The sequence below is a fragment of the Lampris incognitus genome, chromosome 5 (genome assembly GCF_029633865.1).
Source record: "Lampris incognitus isolate fLamInc1 chromosome 5, fLamInc1.hap2, whole genome shotgun sequence".
In the NCBI taxonomy this organism is placed as follows: Eukaryota; Metazoa; Chordata; class Actinopteri; order Lampriformes; family Lampridae; genus Lampris; species Lampris incognitus.
The window spans coordinates 59,794,053-59,818,083 of NC_079215.1; the positions used below are offsets into that span (position 1 = coordinate 59,794,053).

At 45.7% G+C, this 24,031-nt stretch overlaps 1 protein-coding gene across 1 annotated transcript in view; it reads left to right on the top strand.

The window, feature by feature from the left end:
* Positions 1-2,962: 2,962 nt before the first annotated feature.
* Positions 2,963-24,031, top strand: part of add3a (adducin 3 (gamma) a) — a 124,952-nt gene continuing 103,883 nt past the window's right edge. The window contains exon 1 of the mRNA XM_056279827.1: positions 2,963-3,359. The gene's annotated coding sequence lies outside the window, so the exon portion shown is untranslated. The remainder of the gene's footprint in view (positions 3,360-24,031) is intronic.

Below are 24,031 nucleotides of genomic sequence, written 5' to 3' on the forward strand. Positions count from 1 at the left end.
TGAGAGGGTGTAATGTGAATTTATTAAATTGTGTTTCGAGCCATGGAAGGTTTGCTGTCAAGCTTTGGAGGAATATAACCCGTTATGAAAAGAGGGGAGTTGACGTGTGAAATGTGTTTGGGAGTATAATGGAAAGAAATATTAATATGTTGTATAGTTATGTCAGGGAAGAAGAGTTTATTGGGGGTTTTGTAGAGGGGAGCACTTTCATGTGATTGGGGAAGAAGGGAGCGTGATGTTAGATTTTGATTAAATGGTGTAGTGTGTGGGGTAAGCTGTATTGGGGATAATATATGTGTATTTTTTGTTTGATTTCCTTGATTTGGTGGTGGTGGGGGGGGGGGTCTGTAGGATGGAAGCCATGCCAAAGCCTGTAGGTTACTGCACTATTGTAGTCTTCTCGATCTGTGTTTTAAACCTAGTTTGTCTTGTTTCTTGTGTTGTCTTCTTGTTCTGTAAAGGTGTAAAAAGAAAGAAAGATGTGTGTTATGTATGTTTTTTCATGAGAAAAAAAATATTGAACGTCCCACAAGACACTCACATTTTCCAATTCCCACATGCAATTAGAAACGACATCATTCTATTGAACAATGCATAGAATCTGCTCAACTTGACATTGCACATATGTTTCTTCCTTGGTTCCACATGATCAGCAAGGGTTTTGTTCCTTGGCGCTGACTCTCACTGCATGTAACCAGGAGACGGAGAGCAGTGTGCTCTGGGCTCACCTGGGAGGTGTTGACGATCTTCTTTGTGGCACTGTCAGTCCCACACACCCCTGACTCTGAACTTGGTGTTAGCTGAGCCCTTCTGAGGGACATGCTCCATATTCCTGGGAACTATGCCTTGGACCCTCCGCCTGGGAGGAGGCAGTGGACACGCAAGTGAGGAGACATACACACACGTGCTTGCAGGCAGGCACACAAGTACCTTGAAGCACACTTTCAGTCGCCAACACACAAGAACAAACCTACTCATTAATGTATGCGAAATTCACTCCTCTGATCATTAACCCCCCCCCCCCCACACACACACACACTAGGGTGGGTCATTACACTTGAAGCAAAAGAGCGTTACAAGAGAGACACCGGCAAAAATCCCCCCAAACACAGCTGTCGGTAAAGTCGGTGCGCGCTCCTTGCTCCTCGTTATGTTCAGCAGTGTGAGGAAGTGAACTTGAAAAACAGAGTTGAACTCTGTGCCCCGCTGATCAACCGTGACACAACCGACCATGTGATGTGTGTAGCAACGGCAGACAGGGCAGATCTGCACACTGCTGGTGAACCGGAGGGCTGTGCACACACCGCACCGTGCGGACGAAACCCGCCGCCTCCTTTTGGTCCATCTCTTCTTTGAAACACGTGCGTTTGCTCTGAAAGTCCTGCTTCCTGCACTGCCGCCTTAACGCGCGTCTGCAGACGTGCACCCTCTTCCCTCATCCTCCTCACATCACACATTTGTTTTTCATTCTTTGCTCGCGCCTGTGCCACGCCCAAGGGTTCTGTTTCAAAATGAGAACGTCGCTGAGGGAAGAGCAGATGCTTCCTCTTACCGCTAACTGATAGTAGAAAGTTTAAAGTTCTCCTTTTGTAGATCGGCATCAGAATCAGATAAGGCTAGCGTTAAAGTCATGTTGTGGAGAGCTTTTCTCAACCTGATCAATAGCATTCTGGAAATGAACCAACATGTTTAAATTCATAGTATAGCATGATAGGAAATCTTATTTATGATCCGCAGATTTAGGAAAGTGGAAAAGAGGAAGGCCAAAGAGGAGGTTTATGGATGTGATGAGGGAAGACATGCAGGTGGCTGGTGTGACGGGACGACGCAGATGACAGGAAGAAATGGAAACGGATGATCCGCTGGGGCGCCCCCTAACGGGAGCAGCCGACAGTAGTAGTAGTAGTAGTAGTAGTAGTAGTAGTAGTAGTAGTAGTAGTAGTAGCAGCATGATAGGACTGCATTAAAATAAATCAAATGGCGTCATGGCTTGTTTTCATGTTTCCTCTATGTCTTTCATATGTAGGGCAGTGGCCTACCCAGGCTACACATACATTTCACAATATTTTCTAGATGTTCTCTGACTTTAAAACGGGGAGAATACCAGACATGAAGTGTAGAAGTTTGTTCCATGTTGACTGCAGCGGAGCTGCACGGGGCTCTGATGCACGTCATTAATTAATCTTCTTTCTCACAGAAATGCGTGACAGCCCAAAGGGAGCATGTAGACCTTCCTTCAAATGCTGGGTCAGCCAGCAGATGAGCACATGAAGCGGGTCCCCTCATTATACGGAGACCTGGTGTTTTGCTCTGACAGCCCGTCTGTTGACGGAACAGTGCTGTGGTGTGCAGCAGAGCCACAGTAACCCATCATGACATGGTGGCGCAGACAGACACGAGGACTGCTCCTGGCCCTACTCTGGAGAGTGACCTTCAGCACGGGACACCACAGGGCGGGTGTCTGGATGGGATGTGTAATGAAGGTGGGGCCGCCGGGTGAAGGAGAGACAAGGAAACAACTGGATAAAAAGACGTTGCAAAGGGGGAAAAAAACCAACTCCAGACAGGGAGGCAGTGAGAGACAGTGTGAGGAACAGAGAAAGAGGGGAGGAGATGGGGAGAGGGAGAATGTGAGGAGCGGAGGGAGGGACAGAGGAGTGGAGCGAGCAGAAGGGGAGGGAGGAGGGGTTGTTAGCCTGTGGGAGGAAGAGCTCTGATTGGTCTAGCGGCCCTCGTGTGTATGTGTGTGTGCCTATGTTTGAGTTTGTGTGTATGCGTGTGTGTATGTGTGTGCGTGTGTGTACAAGCTCTCTGGCATTGGGCGGGGTATTAATCCAGAGTCACGTGGTGCTTTAGCCTTTCCACACAAGCTCACGCCCTCACTCACTGAGGACGCACACCCTCCCTAACGAACACACCCTTACTAACGCACACACACTCTCACTGAGGACGCACACCCTCGCTAACGCGCACACACACACAGTCACAGCTGTTGATATCTTTTGGCGATGGTGGTGTGAGCAGGAACGCAGCGCGCGGTATCCTGGGAGAAGGAAAATCTGTTATCAGTTGGCAGGCCTACCCCCCCCCCCCACCACCACCACCACCACCCTCGACCAGCAAGGATATTTATGTAAGCTAGGAGGGACGCATGGACGGACTGGTCTACTGACCCTTGCTTGGATTTCTCCAGCGTTTCTCTCTCTGGGCTCCCGGCTACTCTACGGAAGCCTGTGTTGGAATTTGTGTGCGGAGCGCAAGAGAAAGGAAAAGCGCGAGAGAGAGACATGTGCGTCGATACAGCTGCCTAGTAACACCGCTTCTTCCGTCCCATTCACTGAGCCAGGCACAAGAACCAGGTTGGTGGGACTCGATCTTGTTCATCCACTGGATTAATTTGTTATTACAGAGGGCTCAGTTATAACACGTATTTCAGGCAGAGACTTATTAAGCTGTGTTTTGTTCGTTTTGCTTTTCTTTTTCTTTTTTTAAGCGACATTGAGGTTCCATGCATATCTACTGAAAAAGTATTGTTTAAGCAATTATTTTGCTGCATCTTTTTCGGCTTCCAAGACATTGCAAAACGGTGACTTTGTTGGGTATTTCCTCTTGCAGTGGCATGTAATGTTAGGGGAATTCCATATTAGTATGGTTGCCAGGTCACTCATGCATGCATTGACAGACAGACAGACTGACTGACTTGAAAACACAGCCCGTGTTATTGATTTGAACCGGTTAGTTTATTTGGCAGTAGCAGTTCACAGAGGAGATTAGCCCCGATTATTAGCTCTCTGAATGAAGGCGATTTGAACATGCAAAGACACACACCCTCTTAAATCTTTACATCTACTCGGCACTGATGAACCTGCATTTCAAACAAAACAATCATTATATGTAATTTCAAGTTAACACATATCTGCAATTTATCACAATTACCCTAAAATACTGCGAACGAGTATGCCTCTTACAAAAGGTTGTATGCAAGGATCCAAATGAGAATTGAGTCAGAGTAAGTGGTAAAGTGTGCTAGAGCCAAAGCCTTTGACTGAAGGGGATGTACCTATTTGGTGCAAAAACCAAAAAGAACAACTAAGACAGCACCACTGCAATATTCATTTCAGAGGAAACACCAGTCACTGGCAAACTGCTAAACTCCGGAGGAGAGTTTGACCTGTTTTCTGTAAAGCCTTGACAGATCAGACCAGTAAGCCGCTGAGCACTTGGCTGACAATCTCGGGAGTTTCATCATAAGATGTGAAACGTGATGCCTGGGTTTCGAGCTTGTTTAGACTCGGTTCACACCCTCCCTCCTGGATATGTGTAGCTGTGCTCCACAAGTCATGCACCGCTGTGCACCAGTGTCATAGCATGTGGATTTGTGCTTCTCAATGGCTGTTGTGCCACGGACAGTGTGCGAGCTTTTGTGTGTCCATGGGCATAGGTTCATGTGTGTTGGTGTGGCTATAATTAGCCGATGTACGGATTCTTTCCTGGCATTGTTGCCATCACATCTGAAAGATGACCCAAAAAGATTCCTGTTTATTTTTAGTAGTGGCAGCTAGCGGAGAGACACAGTAGAGCTTTGAAGCTAACACCCATTCCCCCGGGGCATGATGACGATACCAGGACTCACCCTGCAGAGTGGGAATGTGTGTGACCCATGTTTTGTGTTATGCAGAATCAGCTTGTGCGGTGCTGAGAATGGTACAGAGAGACCACAGAGTAGCTAGCTGTCCACGGGTGAAGAGGGAGAATTGTGAGGAATGTGTAGGACGATCAGACCCATTCTAATTCTCACACAAGTTTGGGGTATTATGGATGAGCTCTCTTGTCTCTTTGCTATTAGGTGTTGTGATAGAGATGAATCAGAAAATGACCTGTCAGAAAGAATAAAATAAACTTTTTTACGAAGCCCTTCACATGTTTACATCAGCATGCTGGTGGTGTTTAATATTGAGTCAAACCATCTTAAACCTTTATTTCTATTTCTTTGCCCTGGTATGAACTTCACTTTGTACAAAGCTTGCAATACTCCCCCATGATTGATATACATATATATATATATAAAATCTATATATTGTGAATCACATTAGCAGCTGATGAGTGTGCGACGCACGAAACAACCTTGTACTGCTATGTATTAAACGTTTTTTCCTGCATCTGTATATATATATATCCTCCCTCACCCTTTTTCAGGTGGTGTGTGTCTTCCTGAAGATCAGGTCCTCTACTAGAGGCCTGGGAGTTTGAGGCTTCTGTACAGTATCTTAGCTGTTCGTAGGGCCACACTCTTCTGGACAGAGACCTAAGATGTTGCTTCTGGAATCTGCTGGAGCCACTCTCCCAGTTTGGGGGTCACAGACCCTAGTGCTCCTATTACCACTGGGACTACTGTGGATTTCACCTTCGACATTCGATCTAGTTCTTCCCTCAGCCCTTGGTATTTCTCTAGCCTCTCATGCGCTTTATTCCTGATGTTGCCGTCACTCGGGATGCTACTTCGATCACTACTGCTACTACTTCTCCTCTATTGCTGTCACTCCTTGTCGATCACCACAATGTCTGGTTGGTTAGCCAACACCTGCGTGTCAGTCTGGAACTTGAGGTCCCACAGGATCTTAGCGCTGCCATTCTCAACCACCTTTGTTGGTGTCTCCCATTTGGACTTGGGGATTTCCAGTCTGTATTCAGTACAGATGTTCCTGTACACCATCCCAGGCACTTGGTTATGCCTTTCAGTGTATGCTTTCCCAGCTAGCATTTTACATGCTACCACTAAGTGCTGGACTGCCATGGGCGTCTTTGAACAGCCTGCAACTTGGGTCTTGTCTGGTGTGGTATACCCCTGCTTCAAATGATCTGGTGCTGAGTACCTGTTCTTGTGCTGCTATGATCAGAACCTCTGTGCCGTCCTTCAGCCCAGCATTTTCTCACCACTCGTAGGATTTTTCTGTCAGCCACATCTTCTGTTGATAGTGCACCCCATGGAGGGGCTTAGTCTTCCATGATACCTCCACCTCTTCTTACTCCCCACTCTCTGTCTTCCGCTGCCTGAGGTACTCACTTAGCAGTTCATCCTGGGGGGCCCGCTTTCTGATGTACTCATGGATGTTCCTTGTTTCTTCTTGGGTTGTGGCTCTGACACTCACTAACCCTTGGCCCCCATCTTTTTGCTTATCATACAGTCTCAGGCTGCTGGATTTTGGGTAAAACCCTCTGTGCATTGTGAGGAGTTTCCGTTTCCTGATATCTGTGGCCTTTATCTCGTACTTTGGCCATCTTATTATTCCAGCTGGGTATCTGATGACTGGTAGGGCATGTGTGTTGATTGTTTGGGTCTTATTCTTCCCACTGAGCTGGCTTGTCAGGGCCTGCCTCAACTCTCTGGCGGTATTTGGCTGTAGCTGACCTCCTTGCCGCTTGCTCGTGGTTTCCATTTTCCCCAATAAATAAATAAATACGTAAATTGAAAAAAGTATATAATAAAGTGTCTTTTTTCTATATATATATATATATTTCCTACATCTAGTATCTTAATATTCCACTCCTCATTTGTTGAGCACTTTTATCAACACCCTTCACGGTTTCCGAAAAACAAAACAAAACGATATATATATGTGTGTGTGTGTGTGTGTGTGTGTGTGTGTGTGTGTGTGTGTGTGTGTGTGTGTGTGGTATTCTTCCTTGTGTGCATGACCAATTCTGCACTTCTACACATACAACCATTCTGCAACACATCTGATTGACATGTTTGTGGCAGGCCAGACTAGATAAGGTTTAACATACCTTGGCTCACTCCATTTGTCAAGTGAAAATTAGTAGTCAAAATATATTTATCAGTAAGTTGTTCATACCACCCTTTGAACATTGTTTTTTTTATTGTCGAGGAAGGTACAGAGGTTCCCTTTAGATAATGTTTCTTAAGTTCCGGGTAAGCGATGCTGCCTAACCATCCCCCGGATTAACACAGTGTGGTGACATAGGGTGACCACAATTGAAGTGCCCCCTCCTCCCGCTTTACATGTATAAAAGTGACATTTACTCTGGGTGTCAGTGTTTACCATTGTGTGTGAGTGTGGTGGTGGAGGGTCAGTATGGTTCACAGGGTGAAAGATTGCGGTCGTTTGTCCTCAAGGCTGTGGTAATAGTATATTGCCCTCAGCCAACAGTTTTCTCTGTGTTATCGCCACAAAGCCTAACTCAGTAAGAATCCTGTTCTCAAGCAAATTACTGCTTTCAACTCGAGGTAAATGTAAGAGGACTTGTGTCATGTGTCCTCTGTTATTCTAACCAAAGCTGTAGGCAAACTATTTGTCATTGTGGTGACACTTTGTCCACATTCGAATAAATTCCTACATAGTAGCTTCGATGAACCATGAAATTTATATCAGATTATCTCAGCCCCTCCCCCCACTCTGTATCTATAGATACAGATCTACAGCCCCTCCCCCTGCTCTGTATAGCGGGGGAGGGGCTATTGATGCAGAGCAGGGGGAGGGCCTCTAACTGGGGGCTGCTTGGGCTGTGTTTCTCATGACAGAGCAGTGCTTAGATGTGACAGTTGTGTGTGTGTGTGTGTGTGTGTGTGTGTGTGTGTGTGTGTGTGTTGGGGTGTGCGTGGTCTGTTTGTATGGCAGTTTGTGGTCAGGGCCTGTCATCTCCATACACTCGAGGGAGCAGTGGTCTAGCTTGCGGTGTAAACAATGAAGTTGGTGTGTATATGTGTGTGTGTGTGTGTGTGTGTGTGTGTGTGTGTGTGTGTGTGTGTGTGTGTGTGTGTGTGTGTGTGTGTGTGTGTGTGTGTTGGGGCTAGTGAAAGGGATGCATGTAGCTCTATTTCTGAGAGGCTGCAGCTGCTTCATTTCAACGTGAAGGATTCCAACCAGCCGGCACATTTCAATCCCTCGCACCCGTTTTCGCTCTCTCTCTCTCTGAAACACAACACACACACACACACACACACACACACACACACACACACACACACACACACACACCATGTTAATCAGAATCAGAGTCAGAAATACTTGACTCATCCCCAGGGGGAAGTGGGTGTTAAGCAGTGTTTATCAGCTTGTTTTGGGGGAACACCCCGTTACCTCATAACCTTACCTCATAACCACACATCTGTGCTGACCCTCCATGAAAAAAATCCCCATTTACGGTGGTGATATAAATGTGTCATTGTCAACTCAAATAATCTAATCAACGCTTGGCAATTTGCTCGAGATGTTTACAGACCTGAACATCAAATCACATCCATAAGAAATAAAACAATTACAACCAGTCATTTATAAAATTCAAGAGTTAGCTTACGTGTTATGTATTAAAACATTTCAAAATAAGCGAACCATCATAATGGCATTTATACTCGAAGGGGAAGGCCCAAAATGAATAAACGTCAAAACGGCTCGTCAGAAAGACTTGATGTAAGAAGAAATGAGAAACTCTGGCTGCAGCGTAGACACAGCCGGAGGCCCATGTCTAAGGGACAGGGGATGAAGCGATAGATAAGATATTCCACATTATATCATCGGACTTCTTACTTTGAGCCATGTTGTTTTATTGTGGTTTGTATCAGTAAAACTAAATAATTAGGATATTAATCATGAGTGATTGAACATTGGAGGCTTGGTGCAGAAGTTGGGCCAAAGCAGATTTAGCCCGCGAATCCAGGCAGCCAGAAACGGTCGGTGTCGGGACTGTGTTTAGTCTACTCCAGAATGAGTCTCTCATTTTATTTACTACTACTTTCGGCTGCTCCCATTAGGGGTCGCCACAGCGGATCATCCGTTTCCATTTCTTCCTGTCTTCTGCATCTTCCTCTGTCACACCAGCCACCTGCATGTCCTCCCTCACCACATCCATAAACCTCCTCTTTGGTATTCCTCTTTTCCTTTTCTCTGGCAGCTCCATATTCAGCATTCTTCTCCCAATATACCCAGCATCTCTCCTCCACACATGCCCAAACCATCTCAATCTTGCTTCTCTTGCTTTGTCTCCAAACTGTCCAACCTGAGCTGTCCCTCTAATATAATTGTTCCTAATCCTGTCCGTCTTCATCACTCCCAATGAAAATCTTAGCATCTTCAACTCTGCCACCTCCAGCTCCACCTCCTGTCTTTTCGTCAGTGCCACTGTCCCCAAACCATATAACATAGCTGGCCTCACTACCATCTTACCATCTTGTAAATCTTCCCTTTAACTCTTGCTGGTACCCTTCTGTCACAAATCACTCCTGACACTCTTCTCCACCCACTCCACCCTGCCTGCACTCTCTTCTTCACCTCTCTACTGCATTCCCCGTTACTTTGGACAGTTGACCCCAAGTATTTAAACTCAAATGCTTTCGTCACCTCCACTCCTTGCATCCTGACCATTCCACTGTCCTCCCTCTCATTCACGCATAAGTATTTCGTCTTGCTCCAACTGACTTTCATTCCTCTTCTCTCCAGTACATACCTCCACCTCTCCAGGCTCTCCTCAACCTGCACCCTACTCTCGCTACAGATCACAATGTCATCCGCGAACATCATCGTCCATGGAGACACCTGCCTGATCTTGTCCGTCAACCTGTCCATCACCATTGCAAAGAAGAAAGGGCTCAGAGCCGATCCTTGATGTAGTCCCACCTCCCCCTTGAACCCATCTGTCATTCCAACCACAAACCTCACCATTGTCACACTTCCCTCATACATATCCTGCACCACTCCTACATACTTCTCTGTAACTCCTGACTTTCTCATACAATACCACACCTCCTCTCTCGGCACTCTGTCGTATGCTTTCTCCAAATCTACAAAGACACAATGCAACTCTTTCTGGCCTTCTCTATGCTTCTCAATCAACATTCTCAAAGCAAACATCACATCTGAGGTGCTCTTTCGTGGCATGAAACCATACTGCTGCTCGCTAATTGTCACCTCTCCTCTTAACCTAGCTTGTATTACTCTTCCCCAAATCCTCATTCTGTGGCTGATCAACTTTATACCTCTGTAGTTGCTACAGTTCTGCACATCGCCCTTGTTCTTGAAAATCGGTACCAGTATGCTTCTTCTCCACTCCTCAGGCATCCTCTCACTTTCCAAGATTGTATTAAGCAATCTAGTTAAAAACCCCACTGCCATCTCTCCTAAACATCTCCATGCCTCCACAGGTATGTCATCAGGACAAACTGCCTTTCCACTCTTTATCCTCTTCATAGCTGCCCTCACTTACTCCTTGCTAATCCACTGAACTTCCTGATTCACTATCCCTACATCATCCAACCTTCTCTCTCTCTCATTTTCTTCATTCATCAGCCCCTCAAAGTACTCCTTCCACCTTCTCAGCGCACTCTCCTCGCTTGTCAGCACATTTCCATCTCTATCCTTGATCGCCCTCACCCCTAACTTGCTGCACATCCTTCACAGCTCGATCCCTCTGTGTAGCCAATCGGTACACGTCCTTTTCTCCTTCCTTAGTGTCTAACCTGCCATACAACTCACCATACATCTTTTCCTTTGCCTTTGCCACCTCTCTCTTCGCCATACGCTGCATCTCCTTGTACTCCTGTCTACTTTCTTCATCTCTCTGACTATTCCACTTCTTTGCCAACCTCTTCCTTCGTATACTTTCCCGTATTTCCTCATTCCACCACCAAGTCTCCTTGTCCTCCTTCCTCTGTCCAGATGACACACTAAATACCTTCCTAGCTGACTCCCTTACTATATCTGCAGTAGTTCCCCAGCCATCCAGCAACTCTTCGCTACCACTCAGTGCCTGTCTTAACGCCTCCCTGAACTCCACACAACAAAGGGTCTTCCTTCTTCAACTTCCACCATTTGATCCTTGGCCCCGCCTTAACTCTGTTCCTCATCTTGATCTCCAAAGTCATACTACAGACTACCATCTGGTGCTGCCCCGCTACATTCTCCCCTGTCACCACCTTGCAGTCTCCAATCCCTTTCAGGTCACGCCTCCTGCATAATATATCACTTACCTGTGTGCACCTTCCTCCACTCTTATACATCACCCTGTTTCCCTCCCTCTTCTTGGAAATTCATCCTTTTCGCAAAATCCACCACCATCTGTCCTTCCACATTCCTCTCCTTGACACCCTACCTTCCCATTACCTCCTCATCAACTCTATTCCCTTCACCAGCATGTCCATTGATGTCCACCCCAATCACCACTCTCTTTTCCTTCGGTACACCCTTCACCACTTCATCCAACTCACTCTAGAATTATTTTTTCTGTTCCATCTCACACCTACACTACCGTTCAAAAGTTTGGGATCACCCAAACAATTTTGTGTTTTCCATGAAAAGTCACACTTATTCACCACCATATGTTGTGAAATGAATAGAAAATAGAGTCAAGACATTGACAAGGTTAGAAATAATGATTTGTATTTGAAATAAGATTTTTTTTACATCAAACTTTGCTTTCGTCAAAGAATCCTCCATTTGCAGCAATTACAGCATTGCAGACCTTTGGCATTCTAGCTGTTAATTTGTTGAGGTAATCTGGAGAAATTGCACCCCACGCTTCCAGAAGCAGCTCCCACAAGTTGGTTTGGTTGGATGGGCACTTCTTGCGTACCATACGGTCAAGCTGCTCCCACAACAGCTCAATGGGGTTCAGATCTGGTGACTGCGCTGGCCACTCCATTACCGATAGAATACCAGCTGCCTGCTTCTGCTCTAAATAGTTCTTGCACAATTTGGAGGTGTGTTTAGGGTCATTGTCCTGTTGTAGGATGAAATTGGCTCCAATCAAGCGCTGTCCACTGGGTATGGCATGGCGTTGCAAAATGGAGTGATAGCCTTCCTTATTCAGAATCCCTTTTACCCTGTACAAATCTCCCACCTTACCAGCACCAAAGCAACCCCAGACCATCACATTACCTCCACCATGCTTAACAGATGGCGTCAGGCATTCTTCCAGCATCTTTTCATTTGTTCTGCGTCTCACAAACGTTCTTCTTTGTGATCCAAACACTTCAAACTTGGATTCATCCGTCCACAACACTTTTTTCCAGTCTTCCTCTGTCCAATGTCTGTGTTCTTTTGCCCATCTTAATCTTTTTCTTTTATTGGTCAGTCTCAGATATGGCTTTTTCTTTGCCACTCTGCCCTGAAGCCCAGAATCCCGCAGCCGCCTCTTCACTGTAGATGTTGACACTGGTGTTTTGCGGGTACTATTTAATGAAGATGCCAGTTGGGGACCTGTGAGGCGTCCGTTTCTCAAACTAGAGACTCTAATGTACTTATCTTCTTGCTCAGTTGTGCAACGCGGCCTCCCACTTCTTTTTCTACTCTGGTTAGAGCCTGTTTGTGCTGTCCTCTGAAGGGAGTAGTACACACCGGTGTAGGAAATCTTCAATTTCTTAGCAAGTTCTTGCATGGAATAGCCTTCATTTCTAAGAACAAGAATAGACTGTCGAGTTTCAGATGAAAGTTCTCTTTTTCTGGCCATTTTGAGCGTTTAATTGACCCCACAAATGTGATGCTCCAGAAACTCAATCTGCTCAAAGGAAGGTCAGTTTTGTAGCTTCTGTAACGAGCTACACTGTTTTCAGATGTGTGAACATGATTTCACAAGGGTTTTCTAATCATCAATTAGCCTTCTGAGCCAATGAGCAAACACATTGTACCATTAGAACACTGGAGTGATAGTTGCTTGAAATGGGCCTCTATACACCTATGTAGATATTGCACCAAAAACCAGACATTTGCAGCTAGAATAGTCATTTACCACATTAGCAATGTATAGAGTGTATTTCTTTAAAGTTAAGACTAGTTTAAAGTTATCTTCATTGAAAAGTACAGTGCTTTTCCTTCAAAAATATGGACATTTCAATGTGATCCCAAACTTTTGAACGGTAGTGTAACTTGTGGGACATATGTGCTGATAATATTCACCACATACTTTCAATTTCCAGCTTCATACACAACAGTCTATCTGACAACTGTTTTCTCCTCCGACACACTCTTTACATACTCTTCCTTCAGAATTACCCTTAACCCATTTCTCCTCCCATCCACACCATTGTAGAAGAGTTTGAACACACCTCTGATGCTCCTAGCCTTACTCCTCTTCCACCTGGTGTCTTGCACACATAGTATATCTACCTTCTTTCTCTCCATCATATCAGACAGCTCTCTCCCTTTACCAGTCCCAGTGCCAACATTCAAAGTTCTGACTCTCACCTCCACAATCCTACCCTTCCTCCTCTCCCGCTGCCTCTGGTCATGGCTTCCCCCTCTCCTCCTTCACCCAACCATAGCATAGTTTCCACCAGCACCTTCTGGCCAACAGTATCAGTTGTGGTTTTTGGTAACATGGGCCTCAACCAGTCCAGTATGGAAATCTGATTTATGATCCACATATTTGACTTGGCAAAGTTTCAGAATCAGAATCATGTTTATTGGCCATGTAGGTTTGCACTACATGGAATTTGACTCTGGTTTCATGGCTCTCTGTGTACTTAACATAGAATAACAACACTATAACACAACAATCTTCAGATATATAAACATGGATTGACTTATACAGGTAAAATAAGAGGTGATAAAGTACAATGGTTCAGAGAATATATCAGAGATGCTGAAATAAATGTTAGCAGGTTACTTAAATACATGCCTGAGGTAGATGGGCATGACAGGGTGTACCAGTATTCGTACAATATAAAGTACAGTATATACAAAATGGTTAGATTTATTTGACAGTGTTAGGCATTAATTTGAATGACAACCCGCCAAAAGAAACTGTTTTTATATCTGGTTGTTTTGGGGTACAGTGCTCTGTAGCGCCTACCAGAGAGGAGGAGTTGGAACAGGTTGTGACTAGGCTGTGATGGGTCTGCAGTGATGTTGCCTGCCCATTTCCTGAGTCTGGAGGTGTGTAAGTCCTGAATTGGAGGGCAGGTTGGCACCAGTGATTTTCTCTGAAGACTTAACTATCTGTTGAAGTCTGTCCCTGTCCTGTTTGGTGGCTGATCCAAACCAGACAGTGATGGGTGTGCAGAGGACCGACTGGATTATTGCAGTGTTGAACTGAATCGACAGTTCCTGAGGCAAGTTTAACTTCTTGAGCTGGTGGAGAAAGTACATCCTCTCTTGGGCCTTTTTGATGAGTGTGTCTATGATGGATGCCCACCTTAGGTCCTGGGAGATTGTGGAACCCAGAAATCTGTAGATTTTCCCATTTTCACCATAGACTCCGGGCTGTTGAGTATGGTGAGTGGGGGCAGTGTTCAGGAACTCCTCCTGAAGTTCACTGCCATCTCCACTGTTTGACTGTGTTCAGCTCCAGATCGTTATGGCCACACATGAGGGCCAGCTGATCAACCTCCCGTCTATATGCAGACTTGTCACCATTTCGGATAAGGCCAATGATGGTTGTGTCATCCGCAAACTTCAGGAGTTTAACAGGCGGGTCACCTGAGGTGCAGTCATTTGTGTAGAGGGAGAAGAGTAGAGGAGAGATCACATATCCCTGGGGGGTGGCCAGTGCTGATTGTCCAGGTGCTGGATGTGATGTTTCTCAGCCTCACCAGCTGCCTCTTGTCTGTCAGGACGTTTTTAATCCACTGTCAGATGGGGACTGGTACAGTGAACCGGGTGAGTTTGGAGTGGAGGATATCTGGGATGATGGTGTTGAACACTGAGCCGGAGTCCACAATTAGGATTCTTGCGTATGTCCCTAGGGAGTCGAGGAGTCACCGATCTCCTCTGCCCCTACCAACCCTCTCTGTCCCTCAGATCCACCTCAGCCTCCCTTCTCTCTACCCCCAGGTCCAAACTCTGTGGCTTTGGTGACCGAGCCTTCTCCAGAGCAGCTCCCAGGCTCTGGAACTCACATCCCCAAATCATTAGAGACTCAGAATCTCTCTCAATCTTCCAATCCCGTCTCAAGACACACCTTTTCTCCATTGCCTTCTCATGCCCCCCCCTGTCCGCTCATACACCCCTGGTCTGGGGCAGGCTGGGGACTGAGCGCTTGACCTGCATCTGTGATTTATGTGATTTAAGATGTTTGTTTTTCTTTCCCTTTATATCTGTCCAAGTCGGAGAGTACTGCTGGCGTCGTCTGTGGCTGCTGCTTCTCCCTCTCGTAGCCCCCCTTCCCATCCACCCCTGTATGTCTGTGTTGTTCGTCTATCGTCTTGTTTCACTCCATTTATTGTAAAGCGACTTTGAGTACTTGAAAAGCGCTATATACGATTGATTTATTATTATTATTATTAAGATGTAGAGCAATCCCATGTTGACTGCATCCTCCACTGACCTGTTTGCTCAGTAGCCAAACTGCAGGGGGTGAAGCAGGGGCCCTGTGATTTCCTTTAGGTGGGCCAACACCAGTCTCTCGAAGGATTTTATGACCACAGATGTTCGGGCAATGGGCCTATAGTCATTTAATCTTGTGATATGGGTTTTCTTGAGGACCAGGATGATAGTGGAGCTCTTGAAGCAGGACAGGACTTCACACAGCTGCAGTGATCTGTTGAAGATCAGTGTGAAAATGGGGTCCAGCTGGTGAGCACAGACTTTAAGACAGGATGGTGACACACCACCTGGGCCCGGTGCCTTCCTTGTCTTCTGTCTCTGGAAGAGCTGGCACATGTTCTCAACACAGATCCTGAGTGTGGGTGGGGGTTTGGCGGGGAGGCGAGAGTGGTGGCATGGAGTGTAGTTGGTTGTGTGTTGTGGCTGGAGAGGGTGAGGGATGTGAATGTTTGCTTTTCAAACCTGCAATAAAAACTATTTACATCGTCAGCCAGTTGATGGTTCCCTGCAGTGTGGGGGGATGATCTTCTGTAGTTCGTAATGTATTTCAAGCCACTCCTGACTGATGCTGGGTTGTTGGCAGAAAACCTGTTCTTCAGCTTTTCAGAGTAGCACTTTTTTGCCACTTTCTGGCTTTGTTATACCAGATCCTACCTCTACTCCTGTAGGCTTCCTCTTTGGCCTGATGAAGCTGTGTGAGTTTTGCTGTGAACCAGAGCTTATTGTTGTTGAAGGTACAGAAGGTTTTGGTGGGCACACACATGTCCTCACAACAGCTAATTCAGGATGTCACAGTGTCAGTAAGTTTGTCCAGGTGTGTTGATCCAGCCTCAGAAATACTCCAGTCAGTGCAGTCGAGGCAGGCCCGGAGCTCAAGTTTTGACTTATTGGTCCATCTCCTCACAGTTTCAACTATAGTCTTTGCAGATTTTAGTTTTTGCATGTAGGATGAGTTAGATGAATCAGACAGTGATCAGAGAGGCCCAGGGCTGCATGGGGGACAGAGCGAAAGGCGTCCTTTAATATTGTCTAGCAATAATCCAGTGTTTTTGTCTCTGGTGGGACATTTAACATGCTGTCTGCATTTGGGAAGTTCATGGCTGAAGTTTGCTCTGTTAAAATCCCTAAGGATAATGAGTTGGGAGTCTGTATATGTAGCGAATTCGGGGGGCAACCACAGGAACTACCGCAGCCGGGACGCGAACCTGTATCGCCCGCACCGCGGGAGACATCGCTAACCGCTCGACTAAAGGATCCGACCCGTTAGCTAACGTGTCTACTTACCCATCCACGTTACACTACCCCCCTCCTTCGGGAAGCGCATTCCCGCGCTTAAGCATATCAGCTCCTTCACGCTTCTGGGCGCATACCCTTCCGATGTCCTTACGGTCTCACCATCCACTTCTGACACCAATTTAGCGAATTCGGGGGGCAACCACAGGAACTGCCGCAGCCGGGACGCGAACCCGTATCGCCCGCACTGCGGGAGACAACGTTAACCAGTCGACTAAAGGGTCCGACCCGTTAGCCAAAGGCCAATGTGTCTACTTATCCATGCACGTTATACTGCTTGGATAAGTAGACACGTTGGCAGCATTTATTAACTGACACATGTATACTGCTAACCTTTTCATCTTCTCCGCTTGCATTCAACATCATTTTTCTGCTGCTCACTCTCTCACACCTGCGACACACAGACATTACCTACTGCCCTATTCATTATGAATGAAGACAGAGATGAAGTTTGTAAATATTTCGTATTTGAGAAATGTGTTTATCAATTTCCTCACATGTGCTTTCTCATCAAAAAGAACCCCTTGTGCGTTTCAACACAAACTTGATTATTCAAAGGATTGCGTGTTACACGGGGCTCCTGATACCGGGATGCCAGGCTTCACCAGTCCCGGCAGCTCATGTTGGCTTTTCTCCACAGCTCTTGCAGCAACCCATTCCAGCCCAACAGGCATGCACCATCTTCACTCTGGCTACAGCTAATCCTCCCATTCACCAACCTAACTCTCTTGTCTACTCTCCGTCTCCAGTTCCCATCAGTCTATGGAAACAAATCATTGACGGTAACTACATTGATCTCGCACTCCGTAGCTTGCCTTCCCTTCCTCAACCACCTGCTGATAGATCCCTTGAAGGACTTGAAGGGTGCGTCCACCCGAAAGGGAAAACACCCACCCGTGCCATACAGCTTACACCCACAGAGTTTGCTTATGCCTTCTCTCTCTTCAGAGACCTTCTCTGTTCACGTTTCTTATCTTAATGTAAGAATGGCCTATAAAACCCGGGTGTCGCTACCTGTCCACTTTCCACACAAGCTTTGCAAGTGTTTCGCTCCGGATCCACTTAATTAGATGCTGTGTCTGACGATGGCAGGCGCTGCGTTATGAAGTTTTGCCTTATATCATCTTCCAAAATAAATTTGAATATTTCAAGTGCCTTCGCAAAACACGTGGAGATCTCTGGACACATTTGGACCCTGGTTGGAGATTCCTGTCCAAACCCAACATTTTTATTTCATAGGCAAACCAAACATAAACATACTTAATTTAATTTCATAGCATTGCTGTTGTCAGTTAAAATGTCAACTTTTACACGTTCAGCTGTGGCAGCTGTCAACATACTGTATGATGTTTAGGATTAGTTATTTTCTAATGAAGGAATGCATGAAATGAACCTTGTTGAAAAAACTAACGCTATACACAGTGCCTTGTAAAAGTATTCAACTCCCTTGACAGTCATCACTTATTTCTGGATTATAAAAGATACTCACACATCTGTTCCGGAACAATATTACTTTTGTGAACCCATAAGCTCTAACAGCAACCAAAGCCGAAATAAGTTGTTTCGCCGACTTTTTATTAATAAATAAAAAACTTAAAAAAATATAGTGTTTGCATAAGTATTCAACCCCCACATAGTATTAATACTTTGTAGAGTACCCTTTTTGCTTCAATAACAGCCACGATTCGCTTGGTGTAAGTATGCACAAGCTTTGTACATTCTAGAGTAATTTTTGCCCGTTGTTCTTGGCAGAATTTGTACAGGTTTTGCAGGTTGGTGAGGTCGCGCCTCTGGACTTTGATTTTCAGTTTGTGCCACAGATTTTCAATGGGGTTGAGGTCCAGACTTTGACTTGGCCACTCCAAAACATTCACCTTTTTGTTGCTGAGCCATGCCATTGTTACTTTAGCCTTGTGCTTAGGATCATTGTCCTGCTGGAAGGTGAACCTTCTCCCAAGCTTCAGGTTTATGGCAGACTGCAACAGGTTTTCTTCCAATATTTCCCTGTATTTAGCTCCATCCATTCTTCCCTCAATTTGAACAAGGTTCCCAGTGTCTGCGGATGAAAATCAACCCCATAGCATTATGCTGCCGCCGCCATGCTTCACTGTAGGGAGGGTGTTTTTTAGGGCATGAGCAGTGTTAGGTTTGCTCCATACATAACACTTTGAGTTTGGGCCAAAAAGCTTGACTATATGCATAGTTTTGAGCAACGGCTTCTGTCTTGGCACCCTCCCATACAGGCCAGATTTATGGAGAGCCCGTGATATGGTTGACTCATGCACATTTACTCCAGTTTCAGCCACTGACCTCTGGAGCTCCTTCAAAGTGATTGTAGGATCATCTGTGGCTTTCCTCACCAGCCCACGTCTTGCTTGGACACTTAGCTTTGAGGGACAGCCTGTCCTACAAAGCGTCTGGGTGGTGCGATACAGCTTCCACTTTCTGACAGTGGATCCAACAGTGTTCCATGGGACATCCAAACACTTGGATATTGTTTTGTATCCCTTTCCCACCTTCTGCATTTTAATCACTTTGTCTCTTACTTCAGTATTCTGCTCCTTAGCTTTCATTTTCTGATGGCGTTCACACTCGGCTGATGAACTTTACACAGAGTGTTTTTATACCCATGAACCAGACCTTTACTTTAATATCTTACAGATGCACACTAATTATATCCGAGTGTGTTAACCTGAGTTTGTTTTAGGAATAATTTGTCATTTGTGTAAACTTGGAGCTTTCAGATCACAAGGGGTTGAATACTTATGGAAACACTATATTTTAGTTTTTTTTTAGTTTTTAGTATACGTATTTTATTTGAATTCATTGATAAAAGTCAGCGAAACATAACTTATTTTGGCTTTGAGAACATGCTGTTAGATCTTATTTAGGTTCACAAAAAAAGATCTAACAGCATGTTGTTCAGGAACAGATGTGTGAGTATCTTTTAAAATCCAGAAATTAGTGATGACTGTCAAGGGGGCTGACTACTTTTGTAAGACACTGTATCACTTATTTACGAAAGTACACCAGACCAGGATGCCCAATGCACACTGTGTTGACTGTCACTCCTCTAATCTAAACCGTCTTAGTAAGTGGCTCTTGACCCAAATGAGCAGCTTAGCTGCATGCAGCATGGCAAAACCCCTCCCAACCCCCCTATCCCCTCTTGCATTTTTAACATTGCACTGAATCAATGTCATAAATTGATATGAAGGAGAAGAAGAAGATAGTCGGTGGTTGGGAGTTTCTTCTCTAGTGCAATCTCAAGACTCACCAGGCCTGTTTTCACATAAAAAGTCAGTTTGTATGGACAGTCACAGCAATTGGATGAGAGTATCATCTCCTCTCTCTCGCCATCTTTATTTATTTCTCTTCCTGTCTTTCTCCATCCCTCCCCATGATTTGGCACCATCTGTTGGCGCATGGTCTAAGCCCCGCCCCTCTTTACATACGCCACTGTACAGCCAGAGCCGCAATCACGCCACAGAGGAGGCTGGGAAATGCAGTCTTTTGTGGCCTCTCTCTCTCGCTCTCTCTCTCTCTCTCTCTCTCTCTCTCTCGATATATGAATCGGTTCTATGATGGAAAATTAAAAAAAATTTGACAGCTTATTGTGAAGGAGTGATTTTGTTCATATTGTTAAAAAGATGTCAGGTCTGTTTTTTTGTTGAATAAAGACTTGTTGGTAACACTTTAGTATGGGGAACATAGTCACCATTAATTAGGTGCTTATTAGCATGCAAATTAGCAACATATTGGCTCTTAATTGGTCATTATTATGTACTCAATGCCTTATTCTGCATGGCCTTATTATACAACCAGTAAGCCATTAACTATGCGTTTTCCCTCTATAACCTCAGAATTATTGCTTATTAGTAGTACCATCTCAATATGCTTTGCTTAGTATGGACTTTATAAGGTGGCAGTACCACAAGAAGAGTTATTCTCCCTTACTAACACTTAATGAATATGGTCTGTTCTTACATAACAAAACACAAAACTACAAGTGTTCCTAGTGTTAAATTACTCTAAATTAAGTTTTTGTTACTTAGAATATGTTCCCCATACTAAAGTGACATCTTGATCATTACTAATTCACTAGTAATTCAGTTTTTTTACTTAGAATATGTTCCCCATACTAAAGTGTTGCCGACTTGTTTTAAAATTCAAAAAGGGGTGTCCTGGTAGCGTAGTGGTCTATTCCGTTGCCTACCAACACGAGGAACGCCAGTCTGATTCCCCGTGTTGCCTGCGGCTTGGTCGGGCGTCCCTACAGACACAATGGACGTGTTTCCGGGTTGGAAGCCGGGTGTGGGTATGTGTCCTGGTTGCTGCACTAGCGCCTCCTCTGGTCGGTCGAGGCTCCTGTTCGGGCGGAGGGGGGACTCGAGGGAATAGCGTGATCCTCCCATGCGCTACGTTCCCCTGGTGAAACTCCTCACTGTCAGGTGAAAGGAAGCGGCTGGCGACTCCACATGTATGGGAGGAGGCATGTAGTAGTCTGCAACCTTTCCCAGTTTGGCAGAGGGGGTGGAGCAGCAACCGGGAGGACTTGGAAAGTGGGGTAATGGGCTGGATACAATAGGGGAGAAAAAAAGTGTGTGTGTGTGTGGGGGGGGGTAAATAAATGAATAAATTAAAAAAAACTCTCTCTCTCTCCCTACACTGCACTGCATGCTGGGAGGTTGGCTGTGTGAGCGAGGGTGGGGAATGTGAGATTGGAGTGAAGCTTGAATTGTTTGCTGTATTTTTTTCCGGATTTTCTCATGTATTCGTCAGTTGTTCTATATGCATGATCAGGTAAACTTTATTAGTACTTTTCCCCGAGTGTTCAGTGGTTTAGTTGGGTTGTTTTCAGGAGGAATGGCGTCCTCCGAGACGCCGCCTCCTTCCATCCGTCACGGGATGGACAGAGGCCCTGTTCCAAGGTGAACAAGGCTGTGGTGATACTTTTGAAGGAGGAGCATCATGTTAGTGAGATGATTGAGAGGTGTGTAGTTATCAGGGATATCTTCTATTGTCGGTTCCTTCTACCAGAATCAAAGTTTTGGGTGTTCCACCGTTTATCCCCAACGGGCTGTTGTTAAATGAGCTGCGGAGGTTTGGTAAATTTGCCAGTGGTTTCAAAACTGCCAATCTCGGATGTACAGATCCGAAGGTAAAACGTTTGTAGATTTAGCGAAAGCATACCTCCTCTCTCAGCTGCCGAGAGAGGAGGTGTGGTATTGTTTGAGGAAGTCGGGAGTTGCAGAGAAGTATGTAGGAGTGGTGCAGGATATGTAGGAGGGAAGTGTGACAATGGTGAGGTTTGTGGTTGGAATGACAGATGGGTTCAAGGTGGAGGTGGGACTACATCAAGGATCAGCTCTGAGCCCTTTCTTGTTTGCAATGGTGATGGACAGGTTGACGGACAAGATCAGGCAGGAATCTCCATGGACGATGATGTTCGCGGATGACATTGTGATCTGTAGCGAGAGTAGGGTGCCGGTTGAGGAGAGCCTGGAGAGGTGGAGGTATGTACTGGAGAGAAGAGGAATGAAAGTCAGTAGGAGCAAGACGGAATACCTATGCGTGAATGAGAGGGAGGACGGTGGAATGGTCAGGATGCAAGGAGTGGAGGTGACGAAGACATACGAGTTTAAATGCTTGGGGTCAACTCTCCAAAGTAACGAGGAGTGCAGTAGAGAGGTGAAGAAGAGAGTGCACGAAGGGTGGAGTGGGTGGAGAAGAGTGTCAGGAGTGATTTGCGACAGAAGGGTACCAGCAAGAGTTAAAGGGAAGGTTTACAAGATGGTTGTGAGACCAGCTATGTTATATGATTTGGAGACAGTGGCACTGACGAAAAGACAGGAGGTGGAGCTGGAGGTGGCAGAGTTGAAGATGCTAAGATTTTCATTGGGAGTAACGAAGAAGGACAGGACTAGGAACATTTAGAGGGACCGCTCAGGTTGGACGGTTTGGAGACAAAGCAAGAGAGGCAAGATTGAGATGGCTTGGACATGTGTGGAGGAGAGATGCTGGGTATATTGGGAGAAGGATACTGAATATGGAGCTACCAGGAAAGAGGAAAAGAGGAAGGCCAAAGAGTAGGTTTATGGATGTGGTGAGGGAAGACATGCAGGTGGCTGGTGTGACAGGAAGATGCAGAAGACAAGAAGAAATGGAAACGGATGATAAGCTGTGGCGACCCCTAACGGGAGCAGCCGAAAGTAGTAGTAGAGAAATTCATTAGAACTGTTGGTCATATGCAGAAACTGCTGGGTTTTGAGCTGCTTGTTAAAAAAAAAAACCAAAAAAAAAGTTTTCGGCTTGAGAAACACATCACACACAGCCTTGCGAAAGGCAGCAAAGGGGAAAACTGTAAGAAGGAAAAAAATTGCAAAATAAATGATGATAATGCATCACAGGGTGCTTTCTTTTTTCTGGTTCATACCGGTCTGCTTCTGTCTCTTATCTTTTTCTCTGTTCTACCCATCTTATGCAGGGGCTCGGTTGGATCTCTTACCATTAATGGTGGGAGGGACAGATGTAAGAGGGCTTTAGTGGCAGAGATTGTGAAGCAGAAAAAAAGCTAGATGTGTTTTTTTTTTCTCCAGGAAACTCATAGTGACCAAACTAATGAGATAGACTGGAGGTGGTGGTGGGAGGGCCCATATGTACTCAGCCATGGCACCAACTTTAGTGGAGGGGTAGCAGTGTTACTAACTAAAAGAACTGTCCATTTTTTTCCCCCGAACCACTTATCCTGCTCTCTGGGTCGCGGGGATGCTGGAGCCCATCCCAGCAGTCATTGGGCGGCAGACGGGGGGACACCCTGGACAGGCCGCCAGACTACCGTACAGTGCCGACATACACACACACACCCACATTCATACCTAGGGACAATTTAGTATGGCCGATTCACCTGACTTACATGTCTTTGGACTGTGGGAGGAAACTGGAGCCCCTGGAGGAAACCCACGCAGACATGGGGAGAACATGCAAACTCCACACAGGACAACCTGGGAAGACCCCCAAGGTTGGGCTACCCAAGGGCTCGAACCCAGGACCTTCTTACTGTGAGGCGACCGCGCTAACCACTGCGCCACCATGCCGCACACTAAAAGAACTAATCCAAGAATTTCATCATCTGTGGAATTAGTTAAGGGGAGGTGTCTGATTGTAAGGGTAAAAATTGAAGGGTGCCTTTTCTGTTTGGTCAATGTATATGCCTCAGTTCAGGGAGCTGATTGATTAGCCTTTCTCAGTGTTTTGAGTGATGAGCTTCAGAAGTATGGTCAGGAGCAGCTGATCATAGGTGGGGACTGGAACTGCACCATTGATTTCACCATGGACAGGACAAGTGAGGACCCACACATTCAGTCATCTGGTAGCTTAGGCAGAATAGTTACTCGGTTAGATTTATTAGATGCATGTAGGCTGAAAAAACCCACTGCTAGACAGTACATATGGGTCAGAGTGAG